Source organism: Zosterops lateralis, assembly GCF_965231275.1.
Source record: "Zosterops lateralis genome assembly, chromosome: 3".
In the NCBI taxonomy this organism is placed as follows: Eukaryota; Metazoa; Chordata; class Aves; order Passeriformes; family Zosteropidae; genus Zosterops; species Zosterops lateralis.
The window spans coordinates 17427905-17449528 of NC_139764.1; the positions used below are offsets into that span (position 1 = coordinate 17427905).

General features: G+C 47.4%; 1 protein-coding gene and 1 long non-coding RNA gene across 3 annotated transcripts in view; one reads left to right on the forward strand and one right to left on the reverse strand.

Moving 5' to 3' along the window:
- Window positions 1–1861: 1861 nt before the first annotated feature.
- LOC310907686 lies at window positions 1862–15282 on the reverse strand. Its single transcript, XR_014589692.1, has 3 exons — window positions 14792–15282; window positions 11933–12013; window positions 1862–3394 (listed from the first exon to the last, which is right to left on the reverse strand). It is a non-coding gene; the product is annotated as an uncharacterized lncRNA (long non-coding RNA).
- Window positions 15283–15835: 553 nt separating this feature from the next.
- PROX1 (prospero homeobox 1) overlaps window positions 15836–21624 on the forward strand; it is a 45099-nt gene continuing 39310 nt past the window's right edge. Inside the window, exons 1-2 of one of the 2 annotated variants that reach the window (XM_083857926.1) lie at window positions 15836–16243; window positions 16475–16599. The gene's annotated coding sequence lies outside the window, so the exon portion shown is untranslated. Of the gene's footprint in view, window positions 16244–16474; window positions 16600–16986; window positions 17054–21624 lie in introns of those variants that run through there. The other variant, XM_083857927.1, reaches the window with a different exon arrangement.

Consider the following 21624-nt stretch of genomic DNA (forward strand, 5'->3'; position numbering starts at 1 on the left):
CTAAGGCACTGCTGTCCATAAATTCTCATAAATTCTCCTCACAAACACCTAACTTTTATAAATACAATTAGCTCCACACAGAAATCCATCTGGATTTAGGGTATGCTTAGCTACAGAACTGCTACGCTTTTTTATGCTGAGCACTACAGCTTTCAAACTTAAAATGCCCTTGTATGCGGGGTAGGTAGTGCATGGCTCAGGCAGGGTGACTCGGTGCCATAGGGATCCCATGGGCTTTATGCTGGAAGAGGATGTCCAGTGTGTCCACGAGGCTGTCCAGTGGGGTGGCCATTGCTGCTTCCCAGCACTGGGCAGGATCCCCCAGGTGTTTTTCACACCCTCTTTCATTGCCTGTGCCCCAAAAAAGCAGTAATGCAAATTCTTACAACAGGACCAATGTGTGGACAAAATGTAGTGTTTTAAAGGCCATGAGAACTCTTTTTCTTTTTTAGTATCTAAAAAGTGAGAGGGGGAAAAACCAAAACTGGCAGAAAAAAAAACCAAAAAGCAGTCCCCTTCAAGATGAAAGAATACTTTTTTCCTTTAGCTAAATGAATATTGAAAAACATATATCTTATTATGTCTTCAGCCCCTGAGGTTATCCTATCTGGTTTGTTTCACAATTCAGCAGGAAAAACCCTCAAGATATTTCTAAGATAACTGTTAAATGTCTGACTTTCATCTACAATAGAGCAAATCTGTATTGCCAACAGCTTGTTCTCAGAATTCCACCTTAAAACAGTTTTAGTACCACCAGACCAGAAGGGTTTGATGCCAAAGAGCTGTTCTGTCCTATTGAAAGCAGAGAATGGCTTCCTCTGCAATATGTACAAAGAGCAAGGAAATTTACTCAATTAATGTGAAACACAAAATGGCATCTGCCATCTGGAGATGCACACAAAAGCCACGGGCAGTCAAACACTTCTTAAGACTTTGGCATGTAAAATTAACATATTTTAAGACTTAAAAGGGCATGTGAACTCCGAGCTTGCAAGGATTTCATGTTTCTCACAGCAAAATAAAATACACAATAGAGTATTTCCAATGTAATGTCCCAGAAATATCAATGCTAACCACCTACAAAAATTTGCCTGTGACATCAAGGCTACCATTTCTATACTGTTGGGTGGGAATGGAGTGGCTGTTCATTTAAATATACATTTTTAAATAATGGACAGATATATGCTTTCACTAAACTTTAGAACCACAGTAAAGTACGGTCTTTTACTGAGACCTGTGTAAAAGTCTTGTTTCTTCTTGTGTGTGACACTGTGCAAACACTATTTTCATTTTTCATTGCAAAAACAGAGTGATGCTGACTAGTCAAGTTTAGTGCAGATTCGAAGTGTATACAAAGGGCTCCCTTTTCTCCAAGCATTTTTAAGTATTCTCTTCTTGAATAAAATGAAGAAAGTTCAGCTCTGGTGTCTGTTCCCTTTTGTGTATTAAAAAACCCATAGCGGTTTAAATAAACCATGACATATGGCATCTAAGTGGTCACTGCCATAAATAATTCAACTTCTGCCCACTCCACAAACATAAATCTAACAAAATACAAAATCTGAGGCCTCTGTAGCAAACTCACAGCCGCATGTCCCTGGTTGTCAGCACACCTTTGGCCACACAGATCTGGTCACTGCATCCAAAATTTTCACCCTGACTCCCACTGCAATATACAAATTCACCTGCTTTTCACTCTACCTGCATCCTTCATTCTGACACTCCCCAGGATCACTGAGCAGGGCCTCCTGATATTTTAGGGTACAGCCTTTTCCTCCTACCTGATAAGCACACACAGCACTGGTTCCATAAAACCTGTTTTCTTCAGAATTTTGCTGAAGAAGAGAGAGTGACAAAAAAAGAGAAGGGAGAAATCAAATCCATTCCTGCTTAAGGCTATGTGGTTCAGCAGCAGTTTCCCATGCAGTGTTGCTCAGGATGAACAGGATGTCTGAATAAGTCTGACACATGTGCCTTGCAAAAGCAATCTTAATTTAGGAACCTCAAACTTCACTGTTTTTTCCCGAACTTTCTTTCAGTGAATACTTGTTTGGTTTTTTATTTTTTTTTTAAGGCACCAAAGTGAACATTTCAGAATACTCCAGAAGCTTGGTTCACAGCCAAAGACACCAACCCTGCAAGTACTTACTCATGTGAGTTGCGATAATGTAGCCAGTGCAATACAATGGGATGATACACAGAGCATACATTCAGATGTTTAGGGAAAGGGCAACAACAGTAAGCTTAGGAGACCTGGGGTATTAATGAAGAAGTATCAAGTGAAAAAAAAATCTTAAACAGTGACCCTGTTACTTACTTTGCCAATTTCCTGGGTTTTTTATATTGACAGTGATTTGTTGTCTAAGGAATAGTTTTACTGCTTAATTTTTTATTCAAAACACTCTTAGAAGTAACACAGAAAAAAAAAAAAGTAAAGCATAAGATAAAAAAGTTATCATTCCAGTAACAACATCTACATGGCCCATACATTTTATACCATATTCTCATAGCAAAAAAAAAAAAGAAAAAAGTACCTCAAAGTGATCAAACTGTACACTCAGCCAGAAGAAGAGGGCTGAGAATGCACTAAAGCAACATTTAAATTTTATTCACCAGCTTGTTGATTTGTCCTTGCATTTTTGAGTGTGTGTGTGTGAGAGAGAGGACAAACAGAGACAGAGAGGGAAGAAAATGACTCATGCCTGACAATGTTACCATGAAAATGGTCATAGCTGTGGGCTTCCCTGGGGGAATTTGTAATACCACAGCAAAAATCCAGCTAGCCTGCAATTACGGCGCCGGCAGCGAGTCCCTCCAGCACGAGCCATAATGTCTGGCTACAGCTGGTGGGAGCACTCTGGCTGTGTTCCCCACCATGAGCATCCTGAGCTCTGGGGACCAGGTGGCTGGTGTGGGGCAAAGCTGCTGGGACAGCCCCACACCTCCAGGCAGGCAGAGATCTCCTAGAAACTCCTTCCCACTGAGGGATTGGAAAAAGGAGTGTGCTTTAACGCACAGCTCCCCTCTTAGCACACACAGGGACATTTGGTGTAGTTTCCCCAGCTGTTCCCTCCCAGGGCAGAATCCCATCCTGCAAAAGAAACCCTCAGTGCCTCTGATGTGAAGGACTCTGTGATAAAAATAAAAACACGGTCCTCAGCAAAAGCGAGCAGAGTTCCCGGGAGAGGAGCGTGAACCCATGCCAGTGACAGACTGGAAGTGCAACATGACGGAGATGCTGCTGTAACCGGACAGTTGAGGGATGAGCCGGGGTTTCCAGGCATGTCACAGGGATGACATCCCGCGGCTCCAGGGGCTGGGGCCGCTGAACCTGCTGCCGGCCAATCCTTGGAGTGTCACTTACATGAGCTCCAAAGTAATCTTCTGGCCCACCCTTCAGGAAAAAGATAAGATGTCATGATCAGCTAATAGGAAGTGACAAGAAGAGATAAAATGGATGGGGAGGGAGGGAAGGTTTCGGATTGAAAAGGCATTATTCTTTCCTCTAATGCCAACCCTGCTAACAATAGGGCTGAGTTAATTAACGGGCTATTTGAGCACTTTCATCCATTTTTGCATATAGCATTAATTTTTCTACAGATACATATAACACAATTAACCTATAGCTTTTCAAACAATCAGACATGGCAATCCTTTCAAACTGGTGGGGAAAACATTGCACTTTTACAGAAAAAGGGGATTTAATTAGGGAAAAAGATTGAGAAGAGTCTTTGTTCCTCTACTCTTCCAGCCATTGCCTTCCATCTGGCATGGGAACTTATTACCAAGACATCTGAGCATCTTCTATAAAAAAAAACGACAAGCAAACACACAAAACCCCCAAGTTTCTGGCTTTCCTCCCTCTTTAGAGTAGAAAATCCTATCTGTCAAGCTTAGTTCACTTGCAATTAAGAAATCTGCTTCACTCCCTAACGAAATGTTAGTGCGTCACTTGACAAAGTCCCATTGAGCACAGAGAGGGAGGTTTAGGCTGGAAACTGCTTGTAGAGTTTCTCCCCAAGTGCTGCTCCAACGGCACCTCTGACTGGGGGGGCCAAGCACTACCCCCTGCAACCACCCGGCTGCACACGCACAAAGCCCCCGGTACTCAGTCAACTCCGAAAACTTCAACAAAAACCTAATCAGAAGTGCCAGGCTTTTAAGATCATAGCCCCACCGTGATGCTAATCAGTTTGGTGGGGGAAGAAGCGTCTCTGGTGGGTACAAAGCCGAGGACAGGGGGCTGCGATCTCTGCTGTAGGAATGACAAATAACAGCAGCGAGCTGCTGCCTTCGCCGCGGAGCCGAGCGCGCACGGCGGGCACAGAAAAGGCTCCCTTTATGCTGCGAAGAATCCGCAGCTTAACCAAGCCACAATATGTTTTGAAGCTTTTGCCAAAAAGTACAAAAAAACCTGTGGCCAGTGTAGCTAGGCATTTGATAACAGGCACAGTTTCTTCTGCTCGACATATTTTCCTGATGTATTTGTTTGTAAAGGTAGAGATAAGTATAGTAACACAATCTGTTCCTTAATATCATAGGCAAAGAAAAATCACTAGTCACTAGCTACAACAGTTTACAATCTCTGTGAGACAGCTGCAAGTATATGTTTATTCTTTTACTCTAAATATCTCAAATGGAGCCTGATCCCGAAAATCCTTCTTCCTCCCAATGATGCTTGTCTGCAATAATACTACTAATGAAAAGCAACTGCTGATGTAAGGAAAGAAAAGAAGGTGAGGCTCAGATTCCCTACCCAATGCTCATAATGGTTATTTTCACTAAAGATAAGAAAGTAGACTTGGTTGTGCCATATCACAGAAACAAGCCTTTCTGCCCCTATCTACAATTTTTACAGTTATCTATGGAAAATGTAGACTTAAAAAACTCTTAGGAATAATTATTAGAATTCATAGCCAAAATAACATACATCAGCCTTGATTAGTTCCATGAAAAAGCAGCCTTAAATTGGTAGTTTAAAAACAGGAAAATTAGCGGTATGATTAAGAATGAATGGCTAATAAAAAGAATTTTGCTAAAACAGATTAAGGTTCAGATCAAGGTCACAAAAGGAACTGATTGAGGAAAACTGTCATTTTTGCTGGGACTCAGTAGCTGTTTTAGCAACGCTGTTTCCTCTGAATCACAGTCTTGTAATGAGAAATTACACTGTTGGGGTTAATAAAGACTTTGCTTGTCACGTTAGTTTCCCCAAAATTTAATTTAAAACACTGTGCTTGAAGAAAAAGAAAAATTCCTTGTGTGCGAGTAGACAGAGAGCAATATAACTAAGCTAAGTAACCTCTAGTGAAATGCAGGGTGAATTTGTATTTGTGCCATAGTTCCAGTTCTCATGTTTGTTGTAAATTCTCTCCAGTGGGGAAAAAAAAAAAAAAAGCAAAAAAAAAAAAAAAAAAAGCAAGTGGCCCAAAGCCCTGTTTCTCTCCCTGGTTCTTCCAAAAGAAACAATTTCACAGCTCCCCATCAGCAGAATCTGTGCAGGGAAGTGGTCCCTAACGGGGTCTGAGATTTGCCCTTCTGCCAGCTTCACCACTTTTTGGCTGTGAACAACTTCCAGGAGGGTCTGTGTCTGCCCCACCTCGTGTCCTGAGCTGTGCGAAGGCCTTGGATCCTTAGGTATGGCCTGAAATTCAGTGTTCCCAAGGAAAAGATTTACAGGGAGACTTTGGCCAGGCAAAGCCCATTTTCCTGTGCACAGGCACCAGTGTTCCTGTGCTGCAGACTTAGTGCCTAGAAGACATGGGCACAGCTAACTTCAGGAATTTCAGACCAGGACTAGACTTTTCCATGCAATTCCTTTCTGAAAACATCCCTATTCCCTTGTCATCTCACTTGCAAGGAGCTGGGGTGATTGCTGACAGTGCCAAAGAGCCGATGTGTGAGCGCTACCATTGCCTCACGTTTTCACCTGGTCCCGATGGTGCATAAGAGAAAGAAGGAGACACCACAAGCATTCCAGGGGTTCTCCTCCACCTTGTGCTCCCAGTCCCAGGAGATCTGGGTGCTACCAAGGTGTGCGGCAGCCGTGCAGCCAGCTGCCCTCCAGGGCAGGCTCCTTTGCAGTGTGCAATTCCGCATGGATTGGAATGTGTGGATCCAGGCTCTGCAGGGAGAACCAGCTGGGCAGCAAGGAGAATTTAAGAATCAGTGAAACTGTTCAGCAGCATCCTCTGCTTCATGGGTGGGTGCAACGCTCCAGTGAAATAAATCCTCATGTCTATAAATTGGCAGTTTCTGGTGGTTGGAATTTTTACTCTTTGGGGCTTTTTTTCCCTCTTGGGCTGGTACTTTGCCCAAGAGGAGCTGGCATGTCTAGCCCATGATGGGAGGTGTCACAGTTCTCCTGAGCGTGGGGTTGCTGCTTGGTGGCATAAGCTATTGTTGTCATTGTCACTATCACCAGGCCTGATCGGGGTCAGCAAGCCAACGTGAGAGCTGTTGTATAACCCGGCAATAAAAAGACAGTCCTTGTCCCAGAACACACTTGGGCTGGTTTTCTGACAAGCTGTAACAGGTTCTGCAGCGGCACCTTTTCTGTTGCTAAATAAAGAACTTCTGTCTTGCAGAGCCTAAACCCATTGCTGAAAGATTGAAAGGAAAATGAACTAATAGGACAAAGGGGCTGTGTACAGGGTTTTTTAAACATTTGTTTGTTTTGATCTTAGTTGTGAGTAATTCACATGGAGTGAAGTGCATTGACACGCAGAAGAAAATAAGTACTCAATTTTAGAAAGTAGAGTTTCTTCAGATCAAACTGAATGCTAAAAATCAGAATCACCCAGATAAGATTACTGTGCCAGAAATCACATTTTTATTAGTACATAAAACACATGTCACTTGACAATGAGTATCTGCAGCATGGAGTGAAATAACCCTCCAGCAGTGAAGTCAATATTTAAATCAATATCTCTGGTAAGGAAAATATCTTACTCATTGATATAGATTGGATTTTTTTTTTCCTTATGAACCTCTCAGGAGGTAAACAGCATATTTCTGTTGTAAAAGCAACTAAACAGTATTGCCAAACAGGTCTAATCTTTCCTAGAATTCAATAGCATGGTCCTCTGAAATTATTAATGTTGTTATAAATGCCATTTGACCTTTATGCCAGGGATGTATTTCCTTTTCATAAAAAGGCACCTACATTATTTTGGGCCTGCTGCGCTGCATGTAAACACAGTAACTTCAGTGGGAGCTTAGGGCACTGTGGGATGATTTTTTTACATTATGTAGGTACCTAATGATTCAGCTACTCAAGGCTAAAATCTATAAAAGATGTTAGTGCCTTTACGTTAATTGCTGCAACAACCTCCATCCACTCCGGCAAAGCTGTGCAGCATTTCAGAAAGGCTCACAGATTGCTGGGACCACAAACAGGCTCAGAGCATCATCACCTGGGCAAAGGGACTCACTCCCAGGCCCTCCTCCCCGGCCCTGTGCTGTGCTTTGCATTGCAGAGCCGTTAGAGATGGTAAAATATTCAGTCCTAGATGCCATGTGTTGTTCCCTCCCAGTTTCCTGTTTTAATCACCTTTTTCACAAAGTCAGGCTCGCTTGTTTCTTCTCCTTTTGACCCTGTGATTCTTTAGTCCTTTCTGCCACTGGAAACAAACAAACAGCAAAGGAGAGGTAGGAATGACCCCATCCCACAGCCTGGTGGCAACGCACTTTTTTAGAGAGAAGAGAGCCGTGATTTTGCACATCTTTGGAAGGAGGCAAATGTTAAATACCGATTTCCCACCTCTAGGGGGGACACCCTAACTCGTGGCCTTTCCTATGAAAGACGGGAACTGACACCACCATGAGGACGCCTGGCAAAGGAAACAGGGCTGGGCGCGGTTCTGTGGAGCCCGCAGGTGTGGGGACAGCCCGTGCCGCCTCCTGAACGATTCCTAGGTGTCCCCTGGGTACCTGCCCACTGCGGGATGCCTCTGGCAGGCACAGAAACAGCAGCTTGGCACCGGGGGAACTCGTCTGCTCAGCTGGATGATCAACAATGAGTTTTGGATGTGGACACCTGTGCTCTGCTTTAGGCTCCTAAAACCATTGGCTTGTCCAGGACCTTACAAAACCACCCAGGTACCTAGGTTCTATTAAAATTAATGGTATAGCACTTGGAAGTGTTTAGAAAGGCTATTAGATGACTCTCTGCCCCTGAAAAAGTTGTCCTTCAATGCCTTGCCAGACTGAGTCCTTAGAGGTGACAGACTGGATGCATTCTTCAGATAACAGGAATAACTATCGGAAAGTATTCTTTAAAAGGTTCCTAAAAGCTGTTGCTATATAATATAAAAGCTAAATTAATTCAGATCACAAAAAAAAAAAATCAAAATTCTTTCCCCCAGGTTATAATCCCTCTACAGAAATATCTTCCTCTTTCTTAAAAACCTCGACCAATCAATAGAACATAAGTCTATAAAACTAAATTACATTTCCAGCTTTGATTATTCAACAGGATAGGGTAGAGTTTTAAACCATCAAATGTGCTTCCTTTTCTCCTGCTTGATGGTTTTAAACTTCTTAAGACTTTTAATGCAAGTACCAGGACAGGGCAGCACAAAGAATGTTTTAAATGTGCTCTTAAAATCTCCACATGGAGGTTGCTGAAAGAGTTCAGATCTTTGAACCTCGGTAGGGTGGTGCTGGCTAAGAGCTGTCCCTCTCTGGCAGCTCTTCCATCCAATATGATTGATAGAAAGAAAGCTGCATTCGTTTTTTACGGGATTAGTTTTTGTATGAGACAACAGAGTGCATCCCCCAAGGTCTTCGCTCAAAAAGAACAACCTGGAAATCTTCCCAAATTTTGTTTTTAAACTTTTGTCCAGCATTGCTTTGGCCCCCACTGCAGGTAAGGCATGCTTTGGTCAAAAGAGAAAGCAAGCTATTCAGTGAGGTAAGGAGTGACTGATTTAACCAAACCCATACTGAGAATAAACCCTATCAGAGGAACGAATCAGAGCTGAAGCTAAAACCAGCCTCCACCTCACAGCCTTTCCTGTAATACAGCATGAATCAGAACTTGCATCTGCCAGAGTTTGCACTGGAGTTCTCAACAGACTCGGCTCTTACACCTCCTGGAGGTGCAACTGTGTGTGACACCAGGAGAATTTGATGCTGACTGAGAGCAAAGGGTTTTCTGACTCAGGAGAGGCAGATCCTGCCTTGGCAGGGTTGATGTGACAAATGATCACTGCTCCCAGAGTCTGCTGTTTGCTGTGAATTAAGAACCAAGGGAATTCCCATCCTGGCAGTGTGCACAAACATGGGGCTGGAGACCAGCTGATGTGAACTGGGACAGCTCTGCTGGCTCTGAAGGACATCTGACATTCACTTTTAACTTCTGTTTGGAGAATTAACTAGAAGAGTGGGATGATGTACCCATGGCACTACTACTTCAGAGAGGGATGAAAGGGAACCGGCAAAATATCTGCTATCAGAGAAACACCAATAGTACCTCTATTGCCACAGAAGGATGATTCCAGGAATCTGAGAGGGAAGCATATACATGGAGCTTTGTAATGTTTCTGGAAGTGCATGGCATTTGTCATGGCAAGTCTTTCTGGACCCAGGTACCCAGGGCCACACGAGGCTGGAAGCAAAAGAAAGTTACAGCCTGGTGGCAGCTGCCTGGATGAGAATTTCCTCATGGGATAAAGCAGTTGGAAGGGTTTTCCCTTTCAACCTTCGCACCAACCCAGAAAGAGAAAGTGGGGTAAGATCAAGGCCCTGTGTGAGAGAGAAACACATCACAGAGGTTTACACTGGAGGCAGCCCACATAACTCTGAGCCATCCTTTCTAAGGGACCTGCAGCGTGCTGGGAGGGCTCTACACCTTTTCTGTAAATTCAGACCTCATTTACATCAGGGTGCTCCTTAAAGGCTGACAGCCAGGAAACCCTGATTGATCAGTGATAGCTCTCTGATTTAGCACTGACCTGCAATGTTGAGCCTGGGAGGGCACAAACAGTTAATCCCAAAAGCAACCCGGCAGGAATGGGGTTTGGGAACCGATTCACCAAATTTACACAGTGGTGTTTAAAGTGAGCAGGACATTAGCTGATACTCAGTGGGCAAACTTAATGGCCAACATCACTCCATCAGCCTTTTCCCATGAAAAACCTGCACCCTAGGTGCCACCAAGTGCTAATTTGTTAAGAAAGCCTTAATTGAGTGACAGTTAATTATTGACAGATTTGAACTACTTTATCTCTCAATCAAAACCTGGCTCTGGACCAGGCAGCAAGCAATTTACAGCCACAAAGGTAAATCTGGCCACGTGCAAACTTATGCTAAAGCCTTATGGTTCTCCCTCCCCCACCCCCCTAAATTTCATCTAAAATTTCTCTCTGAAGGAGCCGATGATCTCCTGGTGATCACCAGCCCACGTCAAGGTGGTTACCCTGCTTAACCCCACTTGGCACAGAGTGGGAATTACCAAAGGGACATCCATCTGGAGCTGCCTGAGATAAGAGGTGTCCAGTGTTAATAAACAGGCTTCCTCTACACCTCAGCAGGGCCTTCCTTTTCTAAACAGCCTTCCTTTAATGTTGTAAAATGTTTTTTTCCATTTACTCAACAATCATGCCTTTCCCGGTGGGGGAGGGCCAAGGGAAAGAGTGAAGGGTGGGAGGAGAGAAGAGGAGAGAGAGGGGAGAAGAGAAAAGGAGAAGAGAAGAGAAGAGAAGAGAAGAGAAGAGAAGAGAAGAGAAGAGAAGAGAAGAGAAGAGAAGAGAAGAGAAGAGAAGAGAAGAGAAGAACTCAGCATCTGTTTCTAAATCACTGAGACACCTGCTTCTGAAATGAAACTTCTAATGTTAACATTTCACCCAGATTAGCTGTCTTTCTTGACATCTTAAACAGTTGAAGTAAGAAAAAAAAAGAGAAAAAAAGGAGAAAATAGAAGAAGAGAAGAAAAGAATAAAAAATAAAATAAAAGAGAAAAAAGAAAAGAAAAGAGCAAAAACAAACAAACAAACAAAAAAAAAAAAAAAAAAAAAAAAAAAAAAAAAAAAAAAAAAAAAGGAGGAAAAGTTGAAAGAATGAAAGAGTGAAAGATGGAGGGAGATGGAAGGAAAATTAATATATTACAGAAGCAGTAGTAGTAACCACAGCAGTATCACAGCCATTCACTGCAATATGTCTAAACATTCATAAATGTTTTATGCATCCTAAAATGCCATGTACAAGGGATATGGCATCCTACTGAGGTTAATGAATGAATGAGTTGCCCTTGAAGGTTAATTTGCACAAACAAAAGGTCAAGGGACATCTTCAAAACAAAATATTGATTAAAGCAAGTTAAATGTTTTGACTTGAAGGAGACATGAAGGATTAAAAAGCAAAATAAAGCAGTATGGATAAGAAAGGAACAGGAAAGAAAAAAAACATCACCCCCAGACACAAAGGAAATGGTAGAAAACATATCTGAATCAGCTAGTCATCTGCTAACAAGCTGTAAAGATTTCCAATGACAAGTTGTCACATTAGTTTAGTGAAACTGAAGCAGCACTTATCCCTTTTCCTGTGCTTAATCTCTCAGCGAGCTGCACAGAAACATGCTACCATGTTTAATAGGATTAGTTTAGTTCACTTTCTCCTCTCTGGAGGTTGTGACGTTTTTTGTTGTGTTGTGTTTTGTTGTTTTTTTAAATTATTTTATTTTTAACAATTCTATTTCCTTCAGTACTGGGTTCTAAAATTAAATTTCACTCTGCTAAATCACTTAAGTTGTATTCATTCTCCAGGTTAAAGGCATGTTCCTCCAAAGGTTTCCCTTTTGAAATGAGGAGCCAGGCAAAGGAAAGTAAGGAAAGGCTCTAAATCAGCAATTACACACATCAGGCACATGGTTCTCTTTCTCACACAGATTGATGATGCATTGTTGATATCAGTATAGTTATTTTTAATTCACCTCAGCAGAAGAGCAGAATCAGGCCTTTGTGGCTGTGGGGTGTTCTTTTTATGCCCAATAACACTTGGACTTTTCCCACCCCTGAAAAAAAAAAAAAGAAAATTTTAAAAAAAAGAAAACCTGATATGTATTCGTAGCCCTGTTCCCTCATTTAGTTGGAACAGACACAGCAAGGAAAATGATCAAAGAAAAGGCAGTTTCAACAATATACCCCTGTCACTTCCAATTTTGTTGTCAGACTCCAAAGGGGCAGAGGAATCACCCGTGGTCATGGGCACACAGCAAAAGTTTTCCCAAGTTTCTTGCATCTGATTTTTTTTTTCCCTTAAAGAAAAAGATAGATTGCAAGCAGAGAAAGCCATCAGCTTGCAAAAAAACCTTTTCTCTTCAGAGGCACCAAAATTTGGATGATTTTTTAAACACAGAACTGACAATCCTCCTATCTGGAGGACAAGCAGTATTTTGACCTGAAGTTTGTGACACACACCAAGCATTAAGCAGAGCAGAAGAGAACCCACAAATCTGAACATACCCAGCCTTTGCCTCCAAACTTTGCGAACACTGTTTACTTTTCATTCGGATCCAAAACACCCATAACTTAGAAAATAATCTAGAAATGGCCAAGAAGAGGACTAGTGTCTACCTTATAGCCAAATAATTACTAGGAAAAAGACCCAGCACTTCTACAGGAGCTTGTAGACAGGCTGGAATCTATGACAGGTCACTAGCAGGGACCACAGTTGTAGGTGTTCAGGGGGCTGGGGGCAATGAAATATAGAAACAACCACACAGCCACACACACCAGCCAGAGGCTGCCCTGCCACTGCCCAAGCCACCAGGCCCCAGAGAGGGCACCCAGAAAGGATGGCTTTGCTCACTACAGATCCTGAACATGAGCTGCTGGCATGGGCCCCTTCTGAGGAATTAAATTCTTGAGGGGAAAAAAAGCTTTTTCCTCCAACTCTAAAATTTGGGTGGTGGGTGGGGGGATTACTTTTAATGCTGAGCTTTGAATCATCAACTTGCAGAGGCTGGCTGCCTATCCTCCAGGACTGAGAGAGCCTGGAGCACTCAGTGCCCGGGATGGCAGGGGAATGGGAAGTGTGAATTTCATTCCACTTGAGCTTACTGGTGTGGCAGACCGTAGGGCCCGTGTGTTTGGATCTAGAAAAGTTGGCAGACACAGGGCTGGAGGGAGGTAACCTGCAAGCAGCTACGGAAAGAGGCAGCAGGGCCGGAGGGGAGGTGGAAACCTGTGCACAAGCCTGGGGCCAGACTGGCTGCCCCTGCTCTGCCGTGTGACCCTGGGCACATCGTTTCACTCCCAGAGCCTCAGCTCTCTTTGGGTAAATTAAGTGGTTGAAGTTAAGGTGAGCTCCGCTGGTGAGAAGCGCAGAGTCAGAGGCGGCTGTTTGTTTATTTGTTTGTATTTGCACGGTTCGGCTTCTTCTCTGCAAGTACCTCGGTGTCCTTTAAAACAAAAAACAAAACAAAAAGAAAGGAAAAAAAAACCAAAAACAGACAAAACAAAACAAAACAAAAAATTACAAAAAAAAAAAAAAAAAAAAAAAAAAAAAAAAAGGAAAGCGTCCAAGCGAGACATTCCCCCGCCAAATTTAGCCTATCTCCCCCTGCGTCCAGACACACTTCTGCACCCTTGTCTCGCAGCCCCCGCGGCACTTGGAGCTACAGCGGGAGGCCGAGCGTGTTCCCCCGGCCCGCCGAGCCCCGGAGGAGCTCAGGGGCCCCGGCCCGGCCCGGCCGTGCCGCCTCTCGGTGCCCGCGGAGCCGCTCCCGCCGGCGGAGGGCCCGGAGCCCCGTTCCGAAAGGTGTCACCTTAAAGTCACTCTCGGCAAAGCCGTCCCGGCGCTTTGGCGGGCCCGGCGGGCGCCAGGGGCAGCGGGCAGGGATGCGGGGCCGCCCGGCGCTGGGACTGCGGGAGCGAAGCGGCGGCAGCGCGGCGTCCCGGGATGCGCCCCGTTACACCGGGATTCCTGATCCCTCAGCGCAGGGCTGGCCAGCGCCGGGGCTCGGGAAGCGGCACGGCACAGCGGGGCTTTGGCGAGGGTCCCCGAGGAGGAGCGGCTCTGGGTGCGGCGGGGCCGGGGCGCTCCGAGCGGCCGCTCCCTGCGGGCCCCGACGGGCCGGGCACCGCCAGAGCTTTCGCCCCGCACGGCACCGGGCCCTGGGGCCAGCGCTGCCGGCCGCTTCTCCTCGCCATCCCCACACCGGCGGGGACATATAATTTTTTTAACTCGGAGCAGCTCCCCTGCGACAGCTCCGGCAGTGGCTCCAGCCGGTCCCGAGCGATTCCTTAGTGCTGGGCTGCGGTGGCCTGTCGGGTTAGTGACCCCGCTCCCCCGGGCCGAGGCGGCGGGCACAGAGCAGCCCCGCGGGGCACAGGCCACACAGGCCCCCACGGGCAGGGCAGGGCAGGGCAGGGCAGGGCAGGGCAGGGCAGGGCAGGGCAGGGCAGGGCAGGGCAGGGCAGGGCCGGCCCCGAGGGCGGGTTGGCCGCCCGGGCCGCTTCCCAAACTGTTGTCCCGGAGGGCAGCGCTCTCAGCACAGCCCGCCGTCCGCACCGGGCGCGGGGCTCGGCGCCGCGGGTCCCTTCCATGAGGCGGCTCCTCACGGTGGCGGCGGGACCGGCGGAGCAGCTCTGCCCGCACCGGCAGCGGGGCCAGCGGGGGGCGAGGGGCGGCCCGGTCCCTCGCCCTGGCACGGAGTGGCAGCGCAAGTTTTGGTGCCTCGGCTGCCCTCGCCCCCCTGGGGCTCCCCATTCCCCTCAGGACTCCCTTGTCCCGCAGCCCCGAGGGGCGGCGCGGGCGGACGGGCCCGGCGGGGCAGCGCCGTCCTTACCTGTGCCCGAGCGCCCTGCAGCGCTCCGCCGCCGCCCGGCCCTCCGCAGGACGGTGTTCCCTCTCCCTGCTGTATCCCCCGCTGTCCGCACGCCCCAGGCTGTTTCCCCTCGTTCGGCCTCGCCTCCTCGCCGGGCAAAACTCCGCAGCAGCGGGGCAGAGGTGCGGGAAGCCGCGGTCAGGCGGGACAGAGCGCGCCCGACAGCTTTCGGTCCGGATCGCAGCCCAGACCTGCCGAGATCCACTTTTGTGGGGTTTTTTTTAATCTACTTTTTTTTTTTTTTTTTTTTTTTTTTTTTTTTTTTTTTTCGCCCCAAGTTTCCCAGCGGAGCCGGGCGGGAGCGGGATGGGACAGGGTTAAGTTGACCTAGACTTGGGTGGTGGTGCGCGGGGGGCCGCTTGTTCCACGCGCCGCAACCTGATGCTCGATTTCGTGTTTATTTCCCGCCTCCCACGTGGAAAATGCCCGCGCGGCTCCCGCTGACAGCCCCGCGGCGCTGAGCGGGCAGGGCGACAACGGGCCCCTTCGTCCCAAAGTTTGTGACCCGCGTGGGGCGGCAGCGGCGGCTTTGCTCCGCCGCCCGACGCTTTACGCGTGGAAGAGGCGCACCCTGCGGCCCCGACGCTGCTCCTCGCGTGGAAAACTTTACCGCACGGGGCACCGCAGAGCAGCCCCCGCCCACGCGGGGATGACTCTCCTAAAGTTTGTCACCCAAGCCCTCTCCACGCGGGGCGGCACTTGTCCGCCCCTCGCCGGTGCGCGGCAGAGGTGCGGGGGGCGCCCCGTCGGGCCGCTCCTGCCGGCGCTCCCGGCCCGCGTCCGTCCGTCCGTCCGTCCGTCCGTGCGTCCGTCCATCCCCGCCGCAGGTGCGCGGCCGCCGCCACCTTCCCGCGGGGGCGGGGCGGGGCGACCCCAACCCCCCCACGCTCCCCTCGCCTCTCTCCCCGCTCCTGCCAAGTTCTCCCCGTCCCCCCCGTCCGTCCCAAGGAGCCTCCCGATTGGGCGCCGGCCCGGGCCCACGTCACTCCGAGCGTGACGTCTAGTCTTCCTGTTTCCTTCAGCTGTGTCTTAAAGTAAATCTTGTGGCGGTGCGGAGCGCTGCTCGGCTCGGCCAGCCCAGCCCAGCCCTGCCCAGCCCTGCCCCGCGCCGCTCCCGCCGCCCCCGCTCCTCTCCGCTCCTCTCCGCGCTCCTCCGCGCTCCGCTCGGCGCCCGCCGCCGCTGCCCGCCCGCGCTCCCGCCCGCGCTCGCTCCCTCCCTCTCCCTCCCTCGCGCGATTATCATATTCATCGGCGGCGCGCGCGTGTCCGCGTGTGCGTGTGCGGGGCGCGTGCGGTGTGTGTGTGTGTGTGAGTGAGTGTCGCCCTTGCTCTCCTTCCACCGCCAAAAAAAAAAAAAAAAAAAAAAAAAAAATCCACCAGCAGCCAGGCTCGGTTTCGTCGCCTTTGCACCGAGTAAGTACCCGCTCCCCCTCCGCGCCCCCTCCGTGCCTCCCCGCTTTCTCCGCCTTTTCGGGGTTTTTTCAATTTTTAAATTTTTTTTTCTTTTTTTTTTTTTTTTTTTTTAACGTCTAAATTCGCACTTGCTCGGGCTGCTCTAAATGGTCCCGGGGGGAGGGGGGCGGTGATGAAATCCCCAGCAAAATATTGATCACCGTTTTATCAAACCTGTGCTTCTTTTTCCAGGGGGCAAAATTGCGGTGACTTTATTAGCTGAGTAGTTTTAATTCCCCGGTAGATAAAGCGGTAAGGATTTGTGAGCGGTAAGGAGCCCGATGGAGCGCTCATCGTAGCCTGCCCAGGGCTGAAGAGTAAGTGACCTGCTCGTTGTTAGGTGATCCTCCCCCCCTTCCCCTTCTCTCTCTCGCTGCCACCTTTTGTGGACCGCTCTTTATTTTATTCCGTGGGTTGGAGGGCAGTTTTTGCGGGGACGGAAAAACGGGCAGCGAGTATTTGGCTTCTTGTTGTTGTTCCGAGCTTCTTTCTCCCCCCCGTCCCCGCCGAAGTTCCCCATCCCCGCTTTAAACTCCTGCTCCGCTCCTCCGAGCCTTCTCTTTGTCCTGTTTATTATAGCTGCCTTGCTTTTTGTCTCTTCCAATTTGCCTGTCATTTGCATGTCGCTGCTTCTCCTTTTTAACCCGAGCCGGGAAGGACAGGGGGACTTTTTCATTCTTACTCTTCCAACCCTTGCAATTACTTTTTTTCATTTCCGAGCGTGGGACGAGCCGCGAATCGTGGAAATGTATAGAAAATGGGATTTGAGTGGTAGGTAGCGAGCACATGAGGAGAGATCAAATGCAAGTCGCGGGATAAGAGCCTTGATCTGGGAAAAGATTAGGATTATTGGTACTTTCTGTTTGTTTGCTGGTTGTTTGTTGATTTTCTTTTCCTCCGGGTGGGGTGGGAGGGGATTTAATTCTTTCTTAGCCGTTGATGGAGAGATCTTTCTTGGCTTTTTTCGATTTTTCTGTTGAGCGGCTGAGCGGCCCGGCTCACTTTGCCATGTGTTGGCAGGGAGTTAAAGCGCAGGAGGGAGCGGTGCTGGGGGGCGTGGGGCCTGCGCGGAGGGGGCGCGCAGGGCAGCGCGGGGGGGCGCGACAGGAGCGGGCGGCGGGACGGGACGGGCCGGGCTCTGGGGCACGGCTCCCCGGCACCGGGCACTCCCGGCTCTTTGCACAGAGGGAGAAAGTTGCGCGGAACCCCGGCGGTGTCTGCGCGCTGTTTGGTGGGGCAGGGCAGGTGCGCGCCGGGCGGAGCGGGGCGCGGGGGGGGTCCCGGGAGAGCCGGGGCGGCGGGATCAGTGCCCGCGGGCCGTGCAGGGGGCGCGGGGGGCGGGATGGAGCTCCCCAGCATCGCGTCCGTGCTGTTCTGCCCCGGCCGCGGAGGAGCAGGTACGCGGGTTATTAACTTAATGTCTTTGACAAAGTAGGAGATTTCAGTCGAGGCTCACAAGGGACGCAGCTGCAGACTAGAGGTGCCCTTGAATGTCGGGCAAAAGTTGCCAGGACGAGCTTTGGAAAAGCCTCTAGTTTCCCACAGGTCCCGAGCGAGCGCACAGGCGGCCCCCGTGGTGTTTGTGGCTGTATGGAGAGTGTCACCCCAAAGCCACCATCCGGGGCTGGGGACGGCTGGGGAGCACGTGGAACGTTCCACGCATCCGTGGCCGGGGCTGGGTGGCAGAAGGTGCTGCGTTGTTGGGCACAGAAATGTGTTTGTGTCACCGTGAGGTGTAAAAGCTCAGATTATTTGTCACTTCCATGGGCTGTAGAGGATTGGCGATGTGCAGGATGAGTTATACGGCGGCAGTTTCCTTAGCTGTAGATTTGCATGTGGTACATATCCTTTACCTCGTCTTCTCACAGTTTTTCGCTGAGGTGCCATCAATCACATGAAGTTTACGACCACTGCACCTCATTTTGCATTTATTTTATCTGCTTTTTGTCCAGAGCTTACCTTTAGCAGCGATATCACATACTGTGAAATGTTTATTAATACTCAAGGGTAGACAGAGTATCAACATTTCAGGAGTTGAACTGTGATAAAAAGTACAATGTATATACTTTTCACTAACAGCTCCCTATTAAGTTATTCTGTAGAGTATCCTGCATTCGCTGAATGGCAGTGTCGGTATATACAGTTAACTTCCCTGCCAGCTGAACTCTGAGGCCTCTCAGTTTATATAACTTATCTCTTTTATGATTGCTTGATAAATTGAGATGTTCATAAGAATGGACACATTTTCAAATTGAGAAGTTTAATCTGATTCAGGGCAGAATTACAAGTACGGTAGTTTGTAGTCTCTAAATAGTGATTTATTCTGACTCAAAGTGCAGCTTAACTGCTAAATTAAGTAATTTAAGAATTGTCATTTAACAACATCGCATAGCATGGAAAAAAAATAGTATATTGGAAAACTTGGGCTGAATTCATAGTAGGAATCTTGAGTACTGTCAATTTCAGTATTGTCTCTACACAGAGGCCATGTGAGTTATTTTCTTCATGCTCAGTGAAATAACAAGGACCAAACTGGCTTGAGAGGTGGAAAATAATTTCAATTTTCTACTTTGAGCAGCTCGATTTCTTTCTCTCATTCAAAAGATCTGTTTCCTCAGGCAGTGCCGAGCACGGCGTCGTGATGGAGGGCCCTGCATCTCCCCAGTTTAAAGGCCCGAACTAATGGGATGCTGAATCCCTCCTGTTACCGAGCTCTGTAGTTGATGGGAATTGTGGATGTTTGGCATTCATAGGAATTGCTGAATACCTTGCTCTATTGGGCCCTGGGTATCACCAGGTTCATAAAACAAGGGTTGCTTGTTTCTTTAAGGCTAAAGAGCAAGCAGCATAATTTAGAAGTAAATCAGGCACTGATTTTTGCTGCTGCTTCTTCTTATGGAGAAATCCTAAGAAAGTAGTTTTTTACTGCCCAAATAGTTGCTCATCCTTTCTGCCTTCTTTCAAATTCCTTGATAATCTCGGCTAAGGGATTTGGATACCCCTTTCTCCCAAGAAAACTTGTGTCAGAGCTGTACAAAAAGGTAGCACTTTCTCATTAGTGGCTGATGTGATTTTAGCACTGAACAGATATGGTGAACAGATGTCATCTGTTCTTCGAATTTTAGCTGTGGTTCTGTGCATGAAATGCTGTTGACTAGAATAATTTTCATCCTGTGCTTCCTGGCTGATTCTGGCAAAGCCATACCCTGTGTAGTGCTTTAGAGTGAAAGATCTAAATATTTCTATTAGCAGAAGCATGTTAAATTTCTTGTGTGGTATTGGCATAATGGGCTGACATGAAGCAGGCAGACACTGGACCAACGAAAGTAGTCGGCTTTTGAAAAGATGGGAACAATTTCAGCTGTATAAACTGATATCTCCTTGAATTCATCCAGGCATATCCATCAAGTTTAGCACTTTTCTGCTGTGTACTTAATGGCTGTTTACATTAGGCTAGGGTTCTTCAAAGGGGCTGATGAGGGCGAGTTTGAATTTACATCTCCTTTGCATCCTGTAGGTGTTTGAATTAATCTAGGAGAAAATGATCAGCGTCTTTCTAGATCAAGATGAGTTAAGAAAATTGATTACAAAAATTGATTTGTTCGTAGTGAGTATGGTTAAATACCTGACATCATGCTCATTTGGACAGACCACTGTAGCCAAAGGTTTGGTAACAGTAACTCTTGGAGACTTAGAAATTAATCTGTTTCCATTTTAAATGTCAATGCATATCAAATGGATATAAAATGAACCCATGTCTGTAGCTGCTGTGCTCTTAAGAGGTTATTCATAGCTACATTGTAATCATATCTCCTTAAACAAAAGATTTGAAAGTAAATTTGTAAATAAAATACTACTGTGATGTTTATGGATGGACAGAGAAAGTGCTGAGGCCCTTGGTATGATTTTTAATTCCATTGGCATGGAAAACGTTTAGTTTCTGAGGAAGCCACCTTGTGCAAGTTGAGGCTTGAGATGTGGCCGGCAAATTTAACATAAACTACACTTGGCATGCGAGGAGGGTCAGAAGCGATGCATAAACCAAATTTAACTTTCACAAATTCAAAACTCTGTAATTCAGAAAGAAACGGCGCTTCTGGAGATTTCTACGTAGATCTTGACAACCAAAGCCTATCTCGCCAGCTCTGTTTTTCTGGAGAGCTGTACAGAGACTTTAGATGTATAAAATATAGTTTTGAGACAATTTGCAGCCAAAGTACTGGTGACTGTGTAAAGGACATGCACTTCCTAATTATTTCTCCCCCTCCCCAAGATTTTCTTATTTATTCAGTTCTAATCTAATCAGTCTTGAATTCTGCCTGTCGTGGCTGGGATTTTGCATCCCGCTCTACGTGCCATTCCACTCCCCTTGAGGTGCAAATTGGTTTTGGTCCTCCGAGAATGAAATATTAACTGGCCATTCAATACCCATTCTGTTTTGTCGGGCTAAAGTAGAACTATTTCTCATATTTAAGCCGAAAGGCACGTAAGCCTTAAAGCTGGCAGCCTGTAGGCTCAGGATAACACCAGGGCAAATGGGAGATGTTGCTTAATACCCAGGTTAAGTGTACAATAACTCGGATGTTTTCAGCTTCCATCGAGGGAAGGAGGGGACATCGCTCCGGAGCACCTACTGCCGTGTGTTTGCAGTGGCAGAAATGGGCTGTGGAGCAGTGGCTGGTCAGGGGCTTGGGGAGGGAAATGGACACTGGGGAGGAAGGATGCATGGCAATGACCTTCCAACCTGGCGCAGGACAGTCTATTTCCTGAGCTGCTGACTCAAGGGTACAGCAAGCCCTCCCCATGTGTGTCCTTGGTTGGGATTGGGCAAGAGGGAGGGAAACAGTGGTCAGGCACCTCGAATTTTCTGGGAAACATGCAAAACTTGTAACCTGACATGAGGTTTTTGGTGTGAGTCTGGGAACGTATTGCTGGCTCTCAATCAAGCACAGCTTGACTACAGAAAGGGAAGGAAAAGCGTGAAGGTTTTCGGTGTTGGTGGGTTTTGTTTGTGTTTTGTTTTCTTTTCCTATTGGCAAGTACTATCTTTTATGGTGGATGTCTTCAGAATATCTTAGGTGAAATAAGCAGGAGCTCTTTCTGTTGTCTTTCAATTAGTTTAGATCGCTTTCAAATGAACACCAATGGACTGAAAGATCAAACTCGGCCCTGGTTTATTCTGTGCCAGTGTCACCTTCATAAAAGGCCCTGGTGGTGGTCACCCCTTTCCACTGCCTGAGGACTTGGCCAGTTCTTTACAAAAGCAACCCTTCTGATATTCCTCAGGTTTTGTTTTTCTTTTTGGTGATGGTCTAATTGTATGGCCTGATTCTGCCCTCTGA